Here is a 14,164-nt window from a genome sequence, read left to right as displayed (position 1 = left end):
TAGTTGTTTTGTCACAGCAACATGGAGAGAGCAGGGCAAGAGGGGAACTACTTGGACAGAGGACTGTAGTTTTGGAAACCCAGATCTCTTCCTCGGGAAACTCACAAAAGTACACAGATTTGATTCTTGTCCTCAGAAGCTATGGAGCTATTGAAGTTGCTTGCCTAGGAATTTTATCTTTTAAAATCCACCATATATAGATTTTTCTGTCATTAAGACATGCAGCCACTTTATTAAGCCCCAAGGGACTTTGGTCTACTGTGCCTGTGTCTCTGTGGAATGCATAGTCCATTCTCAGGAACTCCTTAAATAAGTGCAGAGCTATTTCTTGATTTCACTTGCTTATCTTCTTTTTTTAACCCACGCATTGAAAAAAATGACCCAGAAAAAATGTACAGAGCCAGTCCGTACTCAAATACTAAGCAAGGGGTGAGGGTTACTGAATTTTCCAAAAGCTAAGGAAAACAAATGAGCAATGAAGGATGAAGATGTAATCCAATGACTTGGGCATTTTAAGAGATGAAAGAAAGAAAGAAAAAAAGAAAGAAAGAAAGAAAGAAAGAAAGAAAGAAAGAAAGAAAGAAAGAAAGAAAGAAAGGAAAAGAAGGAAAGAAAGATGGAAGGAAGGAAAGAAGGAAGGAAAGAAAGAAGGAAAGAAAGAAACTAAAATAGAAGAGACAAAAGTGCTGGGCTGTATCTTGTAATCTCAACACTTGGGAGATGGAAGTGGTAGTGTCAGGAGTTTAAGGGTTTGAGGCCATCCTGGACTTTGAAGTGATATCATGTCTTTGGAATTTAATTTATTAATGTGATAAAGGAGATTATAAGCTAGACTCAAAAGGACATGCATGGTATGTATTCACTGATAAGTGGATATTAGCCAAAAAGTACAGAATAGTCAGGATACATCCCACAGACCCTAAGAAGTTAAACAAGATGGAAGGCCCAAGAGAGAATGCTTAAATCCCACTCAGAAGGAGGAACAAAATAGTTATGGGAGGCAGAGGGAGGGACCTGGGGGCGGGGGAGACAAAGGAATAGGGGAGATCAGGTATGGGGAAAGATAGGAGAGAGGCCCCAGAGGGCCATGAGAATGAATGAAAATATGCAGATGTCAGGGGTGGGAGATAGGGAGAACCTCTAGGAATTCTCAGAGGTTGAGGGAGATGGGGGCTCTCAGAACTCAGTGTGGTTGACCTTAGCCTAAATGTCCAACAGTGGGGGATATGGAACCTGAAGAGACCACCTCCAGTAGTCAGACAGGACCCCCAGTGAAGAGATGGAGACACCAACCCTCCTACAAAACTTTTGACCCAAAGTTGTTGCTGTCTAAAAGAAATGCAGAGACAAAAATGGAGCAGAAACTGAAGGAATGACCAACCAGTGACTGGCCCAACTCAGAATCCATCCCATGGACAGGCACCAATTCCAAACACTATTACTGATGATATGCTGTGCTTGCAGACAGGAGCTAGCATGACTGTCCTCTGAGAGGCTTTACCCAGCAACTGACTGAGACAGATGCAGATACTCACACACACCCAGTAGACTCAAGTTGGGAACCACTATGGAACAATTAGGGGAAGGGTTAAAGAGCTGAATGGAATGGCAACTCCATTGGAAGACCAAAGCATCAACTAACCCAGACCCCTGGGAGCTCCCAGAGACTAAGCCACCAACCAAAGAGCAAACATGACTGGTCCACACCCCTCCCCCAACCCCATATGTAGCAGAGGTCTTGTCTGGCCTCAGTGGGAGAGGATGCACCTATTACTGTAGAAACTTGAAGCCCCAGGGTAGGAGGATATGGGGAGGGGGGCACTCTCTCAGAGTCAAAGGGAAGAGGGGATGGGGGAAGAAGTCTGCAAGAGGACAGGGAGTGGGGGCAGCATTTGGGATATAAACAAATAAAATAATTAATTAATATTTTAAAAAGTGTCTCCGTTTGTAATAAAGTAATGGGAGCCAGGGCCCCACCCCCATGCCTGATTTCAGTGTACTCCTAAGTTGGCTGGTCTTCTCTTACCTTCACTCAACTTGCAATGATCCTTAGAGCAAAGTTTGAAAATCATAAATTGAAAACACAAGCATAACTTGCTCAAAGATTTAACCATGTGTGAGTTATACAACCTTTGACTTATGGCTGAGTGAAATGTAGGAATGTTTCTCTAGAGTCATCTCAAGTCCACTGCCCTTCAAGGGTCCAATGAGTGGCTAATGCCACAGTAGGGAAACAAATCAACATATGTAGCTATAAGGAAGAAAATCTATGTCAACAAGTAGAGTGTTTTTCTTCTTCAAAGCTAGTGAAGCTAAATCAGAGATGGAAAAAAAAAGTGAAAATGTCCCTGGTTGCGCTGTTTATTTTTTATACTGTTGAATAATACATATACATTTATACATATTTATATATTTGCAAACTGCCTTAATTCTTTATGGAAAGCTGTGAAAAATGAGGTAGCAAAGATTATAATGATAAAATAGAAAAAAAAAGAAGGAAGGAAGGAAGGAAGGAAGGAAGGAAGGAAGGAAGGAAGGAAGGAAGGAAAAAAGATACTCTGAGTGACAGCTAAAGATCCAGGCATGACGAAACCTGGGGAATTCAGCCACACCCACTTGTCTCCTTCATGAGATGCTCCTTAAACAGCAACTTTGTATGAAGAACCTGCAGCCAGGTGTTGAGGATTCAGTGTTGAGAGGGTCGCCTGGTGGAGCTACTAAGAGTCTCCACTTCTGAAAAGCTGAGACCAATAATAGTATCCACTCCTTGGAGTACTGTGAGGATCACCTGGGATCATCTGTGTCAACGGCTGCGTTGACAACTTTAATCAACTCTTTTTCCTCTCATTTCTTTACTGATGTGTCCATCTGAATTAGCCAGAGGGGAAGAAAATGAGACTTGGTCATTTGTAAAGAGCTACACTCTATTTTTATCTTGAGCTAGCTGCTTGTGCTTACAGCCACACAACATTTCTTATTACTGGCATTCAGAATGCCTAAAGCAGCAGAACGTGGTGGCAACTGTGTATTATCCCAGCACTGGGGAAGAAGGATCAAGAGGATCAAGAGCTCAAGGCCAGCCTTGGTTACAAAACAAATTGGAGGCAAGCCTAGGCTACAAAAGACCCTGTCAAAAGAAAAGAGAGAAAGAGAAAAACCCTGAAGCAATGACTGCATATGTGGCACATAGCTGTCATCCTAGAGAGGACGATGTAAGAGACAGGAGGATTGAGACTTCAAGCCAACTTGGGCTATGCTACACAGTGAGACCCTGTCTCAATAAAATCCAAAAGACAAATAGTGACCCTGAAACCACAAATCAATTTTTGTTATTGTTTTGGGTTGTTTTGGGTTTTTAAATGAGATAATGTGTGGATGCACACAAGAGTGTTCCAAACAAGGAATAACAGGAAAAATGAAGGTCACAGAGTCGTGGAACAACTCAAAAGCAACCATTAGGTTCAGGACAGTGCATTCGTTATCTGGAACAAGTTGTTGTTTTATTTGCTTGTTTTGATACAAGGTTTCTATGTGTAGCTCTGGATGTCCCAAAACTCAATCTGTAGATCAAACGCACAGAAATCTACCAGCCTCTGCCTCCCAAGTGGCGTAAATGCTGGGATTAAAGATATCTGCTATCCTCTCTTGCTCTCTTCCCATTCCTTCCCCACCCCCACCCCCCAGGTGCTCATGGCTGTCCTTCTCCTCCTCCTCCTCCTCCTCCTCCTTCCCCACCCTCTGCCTTTCTCTGCCTCTACTACCCTCTTAACTCCCCTCCCCATGCCCTTAATACACTCTATCCTATACTTAAAAAAAAAAAAAAACCGATATCTGCTATCACTGCCCTGGCCATTGAAGAATAATCCCAGTCTCAGGGCCACTCCACAGGTTGAAGCACATCACCATCAGCTGATTGTCCCTCTGCATCACCAAGACCAAAGGCACACTTGGATCATTATCAGGCCGCCTAGTGTATGATGACAGTCTAGAATCTCGATGAATCCAGGTACAGGGCAAACACATTAAGATTTTAGTAAATAGATGAAAGAAAGAGAAGCAGTCATTTGAGGCAACAGAGCCAGAAAAACAACTCAGTCGCTTATATTCAGTTTGCTGTGGCTGCCCCCCTACCTCTTTGTTTTTCTTTTACGATGTAAGTAGTTTGTTGGTTGAGTTTTTTGATTTTTGTTGTTTTGTTTTGGCAGGTTGTTTTACACTTTTCTGGTTTTAGTTTGGGTTTTGGCTGGTGTTAGGGCGGACAGTAGTGGTGGTAGTTTTTGCGACAGGGTCTCCTTATGTAGCCCCACCCTGGCTAGCCTAGAACTCACGACTTAAGCCATCAAGTCAGCAACCTTGAATTTGTGGAGCTCCTCTGGGCCCTGCCTCCTGAGTGCTGAGATTGCGACCACGCTCAGAGTTGTCTTGGTGTCCTTAGTTTTAATGGATTTGTTTTTTTCCAGTGGGAAAGTGTCTCCTTCTGGGAGAAATGACTTATGACATGAGGAAGATCCTTGGGTAGTAACCAGTAGCTGTCCCCCTAGTCATAGAGTAGACTTGTTCCTTTAAACAAACTCCTGGAAAGGTCTACTTAAAGCTGTGGTTTCGTTTCAAAAGAAACCAAGGAAGAGGATGGATGGGTGGGAAGCCACAGAGAAAATCTTTCTTCTGTCTTCACCAGACTCACTCCCAGCAAAGCACCACCAGGTGTGGTAGTGTACATCAGTGAGCCCAGCTCTGAGAAGCTGCAGCAGGGAGATTGTTCAAGGCTGATATATGTTACACAGCCAGACGTTGTCTCAAAGGTTCAAGTTCAGCAAAACTGGTTTCTCCAAGGCTAATGAATGCACAGTGATTTGAGAGTTAAGCGTCCATTTCTCCCATTTACTTTAGCTGTGACTCACAGTGAAATGTGGACAAGGATTCCAGAAAAAATAAAAATAAATTAAAAAAAAAAAAAAAACCTTCCTTGGTGTCCTGAGCTGTTTATGAAGAATTGTAAAGGGGGCCAACTCACATCACATCTGATGTGCTTTCAGAGACTCATAATTCTAATCACAAGACATATTACTACAAAGCCAAGCACTCTCATGAACGACACTGAAGAAGGAGAAAATAAGCATCCATTTTTATACGCTGGTTGTATGTTCCAGACTAAAGCAACTTGTTAAAAGATTATTGGGAAGAAAAGCTGTGTTTTCATGATAACACCAAAAAGATGTCTGGGAGACAGGTAACCTCAGAGATGTTTAGTGATTCTCAGTCACTCAGCCAAATCAAGATGCTCTCCGTGTATAAGATACACCCTTGAGAGGTCTAAGAACTGTCACCATCTGTTCAGCTAAACTAGAGTCAACATACTGTTTCCCACATGCTAGGGTTTGTCTTTTAATTTGCCAAACAGAAATTAGTCTTTTCCTAGTCAAAATGTTTAACTCTGACCATCGACAGAGGAAGTTAACAGAATCTGTCTGGGTTTTCTTTGTTTTGTTTTGTTTTGTTTTGTTTTGTTTTGTTTTGTTTTGTGGTGCTGTGGATGGAAGCCAGGTAAGAATTCTACTGTGGAGCTACCTCTCTAGACTTAACTCTTAGACTCTTAACTCTCCTATCCCTTTCTCAACCCATTCTCTACCACTAAATCACTGACCCTTTATATGTTTTATTTTATGTGGTATGGGGTGTGTGTGTGTGTGTGTGTAGACCACATGCTACAGAATTCATATGGAGGTCAGAGGACAACTTTTTGGAGTTGTTTCTCTTCTTCCATCTTTTGGTCTTCTGTTGTGAATACTACAACCTGGCTAATCTTCAAATTTCTTGACAATTCTCCTGTCTCTGTTTCTCATCTCACGAAAGGAATGTTGGGGTTACAAATGTTGGTCACCACATGCAGCTTTTTGTGGAACCTGGGGCTCAAACTAAAGGCATCAGGCTTACAGAGCAAGAATTTGCCTGCTGAGCAAACCATAGCAAATTGATACTTCAAAGTACTTAAAACTATTCTTAGACCATTTAGTTTTGGGTCTACAAAGTCCTATTTCTCTTCATTTTTCTCACCAGAAGTCTCATCATCAACTCAATCAAAGCCAGTTGTGCCATCATCACTGGATACTCAGGCTTGGCTGTGCCACCCACACCCATCAGCCTCCTCCTGTCTGTCTCCTCTCACCCTCTGATTAATGCCCCTAGCAACTAGCCTGTGGTTGGCCTATCAAGCCCCATCTCTGTGCCCCATACCATGTCAAACACCAAGGGACATGGGGCAGTCTTAGGCATGCCCTCTACCCACAAGAATCTTACAAACTTATTCGGAACAATTTGAGGATGGTATAACGAAAGCATCCACTGTGACATTGCAAGAAAATGACAATGACAATGGTGTAGATGGAGATGGGGTACAACTTCACTCTTCACCAGCATATTCTCTTCAAGGTCCATAGACATTGCTCAGCAAGAAGAGAGTTAACTTTTGAGTCTCTTTAGTTAAAATTCTAGCTCACAATTTTAGCAGTCCCTTTAAGTCATGCTCAGTTATATAATACTGACTTCCAAAATATCTTAGCACTTAGAAAAGAGTCCACTCATCCATTAGCTGTTTTGTAGCTCTGGGCAAAGCTTGGTCCATCTGGGATCTTTGATAAAATCATTAGCACTCTGAAAATGTAGATTTATTCCTACCTAGTTCTAATTCCCATCAAGAAATGGTATAATAGATGTGCTGAAAGGTATTTTGTTATTTTTGGACAGGCAACTTAAGATCTAAGAAGGATATATATTAGAACAACTGTTACTGACTGAATTGTGATCTCGTGTTACTTCCCACATTGAAGACCTAACTTACAATCCCTGAAATGGAACTGTATTCATATATGGGGGCCTTTAAAAAGGAGTTTAAGGTAAAATGAGTCAGTGACCTGGATATTAGTCAATATGACCAGTGTCCTTATGGGAAGAGGAAATGTGTATACTATTCAGGTTGAATGTCTATCACAGGTTCCTGTTTGGAATGTTAGATCTCTAGCTAGACCCCCCTATTTTGTAAGATTATGGGAACTTTAAGAGCTGGGGCCCAACTGGATAAAGTAGGTCAGTAAGCCAGGTCTTTGTGAGCTTGTCCTGAGCCACTTCCTATCTTGTTTGATGACTCCTAATCAGCCATGATGTGAATGGCTATCTGCCACACACTCTCACTACCATATTATTCTGTTCAAGTGCATGAGGCCAAGAGACTGTGGATTGCACATTTTGAAACCATAAGCCAAATAAAGAATGCCCCCATAAGTTGTTTTTGTAAGATGTATGATCATATCTACACAAAAAAACCAAATATAGATACAAACATAGATACATACAGATGCCCAGGGAAGAGTATAAAAGGCAAAGATGACTAAAGACAGAAAATGCCAAAGGAAACGGCTCTGAAGATACCTTGACCTCAGCAAAACATTCAAGCAAATAAAGTTTTGTTGTAGCCAATCTGTGTTTGTTAAAGCAGGCCCAACAAACCAATACAAGTCAACTCTATAAGCATTTCTCCATGAATGACACAAGAACATAGAACGTGGTTCTACGACTCCGATTGACATTTGTTATTTTATATATTTCAGTGGTGCCTAGGGTAACTAATATTGATAATACTTGTTCAACTAATGAATTAAAATTGCAAGTCTTAGTTAATTCAAAATAGAACTTCAGCTATTTGTGGTGGTGCATGCTTGTAATTCCAGTACTTAGGAAGCTGAGACAGGAGAATTACAAGTTCAAGGACAACCTGGCTACATAGTAAGCCCCTGTTTGGAGGTGGGGAGATATGCTACTGACTCAAAGAGAATATTAACCTGAAAAAAACTTACTTATTATTAATAAATCAAGAACAGGGCTGGAGAGATGGCTCAGTTAAGAGCACTGACTGCTCTTGCAGAGAACCCAGATTCAGTCCCTAGCACTTATATGGTGAATTACAGCCCTTCTACAAGTCCAGTTCTAGGGGATCTTTTCTGACCTCCTCAAGTATCAGGAATATATATGATGCACATACATGCAGGCAAGTAAAATATCCATACACATGAAATAAAAATAATATATATATTTTTGAAAATCATATGTCCTAACATATTAGGTAAATTTATAATAATAGCTTGAAACTTGTATATATTAAAGTAGCAAATAGCCAGAGAAGTTATTATTTTTTAATATGTTGATGAATCACTTCAACAATATAAAAGACTCAAATTATTAATAGGTAAAACTGTAAACTAATGAAAATATTTCAGCTGAATATTGATGCAAGTTTCTAATATTCTAATTCTAATCTCCCCTAAGACTTGTTTCTCAGAGTTTTTCCCACTGAAGTTGTTTGAAAAATAGTCACCTCAAATGTGAGGCTGTTTGGACTATGGCATTAGTCACCCCACTGTTTTGTAAGGAGCCGTCTTCACATTCGCCATTACAAGATGGTGCTGATGGCACTGGCACCTGTGTTCTAAGTAGTAAACAAGCAAGCTGCGCATGTGCCGGGGTAGCTTTCCACGCCATGTGCTCTGCCTTTCCCGTGACGACAACTCTGGCTGATGGGCTGCAGCCAATCAGGGAGTGACACGTCCGAGGCGGAGGACAGTCCTCCATAAAAGGGAGGGGGCTCCGCCATCTCTCTCTCTCTCTGGCTCTCTCTCTGGCTCCTTTCTCCACTGGCTCCTGATGGGGTAAGCAATAAAGTTTGTACTGCAGAAGATTCCGGTTGCCCTGAGCGTGTTCTTACCAGGGGAACAAAAGCGCGGGCAATACTGTTTGCAAGAGTTGATTGGGCTAACCTGGCCGGGTACGCCAACTTCCTCTTTCTCCATCACCACTATGTGTGTAACCCTCCAAGATCACTGATCACTGATGCCTTCCTGCCCCTACAAAGGAAGACCATTCTCCAGCCAGGTGTATAGAAGCAGCCACCTTTGACTACTAGACCCTCTAGACAAGCTCTCAAGATCACAGTTTTTGCATCTTCGAAATGTAAAGGGTGACTTTGCAAATCAAGGACTATTCTTTAGGATTGGGGAGTAACCTCAAAAGGAAGGCACAGATACCAAGATGAAGACGATTACCCATGGGAAAGGAGGACCTGGAGAGGAGGTTTCCCTCGATGGTACATCTTCATTGTCAGCCTGACTTTATTTAGAATCACCATGGAAACACACTCAAGTGTGTCTATGGTTTCCAGAAAGTCTTAACTGAGGACAGAAGGCATACCATGAAAGTGAGTAGCAGCATTTCATGGGCTAGGGGTTTGCACTAGAAAAGAGGAAGGCTGGCTCAGCAGCAGTGCCCATCTCTCTGTTTTACACCTGTAGGTGCAGTGTGATTAGTAGTGCATGCTTCCGCCATCATGCCTCCCTGCCGTGACAGAGTCCTCCTCAAGCTGGAGTCCAAATAAACTCTTCCGTAAATTGCTTTGTCAAGTATTGTGTCCTTGGAACCTAGAAAAATAACGAGCTCGATCCCTGGGCCTGTGTTTGATCCTATTTAGAGCCTTTCCACATTATTCAAAGAGCAATTTCCTGAAGGGTTGCCAGAATTAAACACCTACAACGGCCTTGTGTTGCCTGCCGATCAGCCTCCTCTCTGAGAACAGGACAGCAAGCAATGCTCTCTGCAGACTTCACTGTCTGGGAATATACCTCCTTTTCTCTTCTTTGCTTGGAACTTCACAACAAATGTGGGTATCCCATGACTAGGTAACTAAAACTTAAAATCAGCTTCTCTTTTGCTTCAAGGAGTAAGGGAAGGAAAGTAGAAATGGAGAAGAAAGAACAGATTCGGGAGTGTTACCGAAGTAACTTCTGGGACGTGGTTAGAACGCGCCGTCCTCCCTGTCGGCAACCCCACACATTCTTTCTCAAGAACTACTTGTGGAGAAATTACTTCATGACATAGATCAGCCCCTGGGAATTCAGTAGTGAGCAAAACAGACAGAAATATATCTTCCCCTAGGAACTGACACTCCATTTTGTAAAAGTAATTCAATCTATACCACGCTACACAGATGGGTCCAGTAAGCATGTCTCTATTCCTGTTACTTGGGAAGCTAAAGATAAGAGGACCACAATTCAAGGTCCACACGAACAACTTACTGAGACCTGTCCCAAAGCTTGGGGAGGTAAACAAGGTGGAAGGGGATAAGCGTTATGTTGCTCGGTGGCAGAGCGACCTCCACGACTGTTCCCACAACCAAGAAAAGGCGAGGGAAACAGATAGTATTCAATGCAGTGAAGAAAAAGTGAGATGAGGGTAAGCATGTATAATGTGATAACGGGTTGAAAGATTCTCTAAGAAAGGAGTTATGGATGCAGATCAGAAGACTTGGAGGAGAGTACCAAATCACACCACCTGGTTTCACAGTGAACTGATACGATCCCTGAAGAAGCAATGCCTGCCTTAGAGGTTCTGCAGCCTGCTCGACATCAGCTGAGAGGAGGATAGTTACTACAGAAAAGTGGGGTGTTACGGGTTGAGAGCCCAGGATGTCTGGGACTCTCCTTGTTCCTCTTTCATTGCCATGTATCATGAGCCTCTGTGTCTGACATAACATCCTCTCCACTTTCAGATGCCACTCTTTGGATGCAGGTCTGAGCTGCATTCACTCAACCTCCTCAACCCTAAAGAAGAAAGACAACCCCCAATTCTACAGATTTCCCGGCCTTGCTACAGCCCACCTGCCTAGTAACTCAACTTGTTTAGTTTATAAACATATCAACTCATTACTCCCTTTCCTGAGACTATAGACATACATGTAAACTTTCCCATAATACAACATATCCTTTAAAATAACTCAAATTCCTGCTCACTCATAGTTGACTCAGAATAAACATTTTTTAAAGTTGTGTTGGGGTTTTTAATGAAGTCAATACCTTTCGGAGTCCCACTCATTAATCATTGTGTGAATTTGAGTAAATGACCTATGCTTTCTGTTTTAAAATGTTACTATCTTTGAAAGGAGAATGACTAATTGGTAGAGGGTCAATGAGTCAATGCAAAAACAAAACAAAATACTGCCTGGTATCTAAGAACCCCGTAGGTACTAAGTTTTCAAATCTTTCTTAAAAAAAAAAAAAATCCTTTCTGCTCTTTGACTTCAACTCTTTGACTGAAATGAGACTAACGATGCTGGACTGCCCCGCTAGCTTGTGGGAAGGGCTAGATGAGACCCACATAAAGAGCTCCTCATGGAAGGAACAAATGTGTAGCTCCTACTCCGTTGCCATAGCTACTCAGCACTGTTGCTACTTTCTTAACAGGTACAGCAGCATCCTCTTCGGGGAACTATCCACTGGGACAAGATGGTATGACCTTGAAGGCATGAGTAGGTAGCTACAATAGTCTAGGTATAAAAGAGAGAGGGGATAATTAAGATCCTCTATACTAGGGCTAGAGTTGTAGCTCAGGTGGTAGAGTGCTAACCTACAAATCCCCAGATCTGCATCAACCAGGAGATGAAGGTAAGACCCTAAGAAATTTCAGGTCATCCTCAACTCCACAGGACTAGCTTGGGCTTCCTGAGACCCTATCTCAAAAGGAGGAAGTGGGTTGGGGGAAGGAAGACAGGAAGGAGAGGGAGAAGGAGGAAGGAGAAGAAGAAAGAAGAGGGAAGTGGAGGGAGACCACAGCAGTGAAGAGCATATTGGCACTGAGACATAAGGAACATGGAGAGAAAATGTGAAAGGGGTTGCTATACATGGGGATTATACGGCTGAGTGACCTGTGGATGTTCTCTAAGGGAGAACCAGTGGAGAAACATCTTGAAAAGAGAGATCTATGAAATTAAATTTGAAACTCTTTGTTTAGTTACAACATGAATGCCTGTCTGTTCATGTCTCCAAAACCTTGAGCAGACAATTATAGTCCTAAGGGGTTTGTGATTCCTTTTGTGCAAATTTGGGGAAGAATGTAATGAGTCATGAGTGGCCATGGAAATGTAAGTTCCATAGAAATTTGGAGAAATTCCAGGGTGGACTTTGGAGAATTCCCAGAGAATAGACAAGGTGGAAGGTGGGGAAGACAGAGAAAGGTGGGGGGGGGGGGGTTGAGGGGGGGATGGAGAGAAAGAGAGAGAAAGAACTGTGTGTTTGGACAGGATAAGGGGTAGGTTCATAGTGGAGCCTAAAGCTCACACCATGGTGAGGCTCACACCATGGTGAGGCTCACACCATGGTGAGGCCTAGGTAAGCCCATTGCTCTGTATGGTCCATTACTCCATAGCTGAATCAAGGTAGACAAACCAGTCAGAAAGGAAAGGTGCTGAGGTTCTAAGAGCAGCTGGTAACAACTTGTGACTGCAATGTGCAGGCCACATCGAACCCAGAAAATAAATTGATTCGCCTTTACCTTCATCCCTATGCCAGTAACAGTGAGAATGAAATAGCCCTCATTGCCCCTATGTGGCTAGCACTCTCTTCATGGGTTCTAAATCTTTTAGGGTTCCACGAATGGGAAGTGAGCCCTAGGCTATGCAATTTTAGGAAGAAACAACTGTGCAATCTATTAAAGGTGTCAACTGTCATCAGGACCTCTTTTCCATCCTTTAAGAGAAACTTAACTACTCTGAGTGCTGTTACTAGGGCTGATAAGAGGCCTCAGTAGAGAAAGGCTCTAGCTGCCAAGCTTGACAGCCTGAGTTTGATCCTCAGGATCCACATGGTGGGAGCAGAGAACTGATTCTCATGGGTTATCTTCTGATCGCCACATGTTTCTATGAGGCAAGAAAGCTCACAAATTCTCACTGCCATGACTTTTGCCAAAGTACAATCATAGACTGAACCCTCTGCAACCCTGAGCAGGCTGTCCTTTTAATACTATGGAAATGGAAGAATAGTCATCCACAAACCTCCTCTTAAGTTGTTTGTGTCTGTTACTTAATTAAAACAGCAAGTAAGACAGCCAGGGCTACACAGAGAAACCCTGTCTCAAAAACAAACAAACAAACAAACAAAAAAACAAAAAACAGAAAAACAAAACAACAACAACAACAAAAACCCAGCAAGTAAGTAGAACATGAAGTATCTTAAGAACGAAAATATGCCACCGGGCATGGTGGCTCATGCCTTTAATCCCAGCACTCAGGAGGTAGAGGCAGGCAGATTTCTGAGTTGGAGGCCAGCCTGGTCTACAAAGTGAGTTCCCGGACAGCCAGGGCTACACAGAGAAACCCTGTCTCAAAAAAAACAAAAAAAGAAAGAAAGAAAGAAAGAAAGAAAGAAAGAAAGAAAGAAAGAAAGAAAGAAAGAAAGAAAGAAAGAAAGAAAGGAAGGAAGGAAGGAAGGAAGGAAGGAAGGAAGGAAGGAAGGAAGGAAGAAAGAAAGAAAGAAAGAAAGGAAGGAAGGAAGGAAGAAAATATGCAAGCATAGAGCCATTTAAAGCAATTGATGTGTAGCACACAATTTGTAAAATCAAGAAAATACAATTAAAATAAATAGGTTGTGAGCAATAGGAAATCACATTACAGGGATACTTTTTTCTTATTTAATTCTTTATTGATTTTTTTTTTAATGGACGAGTCTTGGATGTGCTTGTTCCTTTGATTTATCTTATGTATATGAGTATACTGTTGCACACCAGAAGAGGGCATTGGATCCCATTACAGATGGTTGTGAGCTACCATGTGGTTGCTGGGGAATTGAACTTAAGACCTCTGGTAGAGCACTCAGGGCTTTTTTTTTTTTTTTTTTTTTTTTTCTTTTTCACTACCACAAATTATGCAGTCGAGTTTCACGCATTTGAGGAAATTGCAGGGGTCAGCACACCCCAAAGTGCAATGAGTGAGCCCCGCCCTGGGAAAACCACCTTTGTGATCATAGTATCTCCAGTGCTCTTAATCACTGAGCCATCTCTCCAACCCTTTAATGATATTTTTGTGAATTTCACACCGTGCACCCCAATCCTTGTCATCTTCCCATCCTTTTAAAACCACCCTCTGCTCTTACAACCTCTCCACCCAAAAGGAAGAAAAAAAATCTCACTGTGGAAGCTGCAGTATGTCACAGTATATCATCCAGTTCGCCCTTCAGTTCACACTTCTTTTTTTTTGTTTGTTTGTTTTGTTTTTTTGAGACAGGGTTTCTCTGTATAGCTCTGGCTGTCCTGGAACTCACTTTGTAGACCAGGCTGGCCTCAAACTCAGAAA

The 14,164-nt window shown here is 42.2% G+C and overlaps 1 pseudogene; it reads right to left on the bottom strand.

The window, feature by feature from the left end:
* Nucleotides 1-13,720: 13,720 nt before the first annotated feature.
* On the bottom strand, nucleotides 13,721-13,853 carry LOC147005840 (U1 spliceosomal RNA; annotated as a pseudogene).
* Between the last annotated feature and the right edge of the window lie 311 nt (nucleotides 13,854-14,164).

The sequence above is a fragment of the Mus caroli genome, unplaced genomic scaffold, assembly GCF_978045245.1.
Source record: "Mus caroli unplaced genomic scaffold, Mus_caroli_1 scaffold_2, whole genome shotgun sequence".
NCBI lineage: Eukaryota > Metazoa > Chordata > Mammalia > Rodentia > Muridae > Mus > Mus caroli.
Note: the sequence above shows the minus strand (reverse complement) of the source record. Positions and strands in the feature narration are given on the sequence as shown.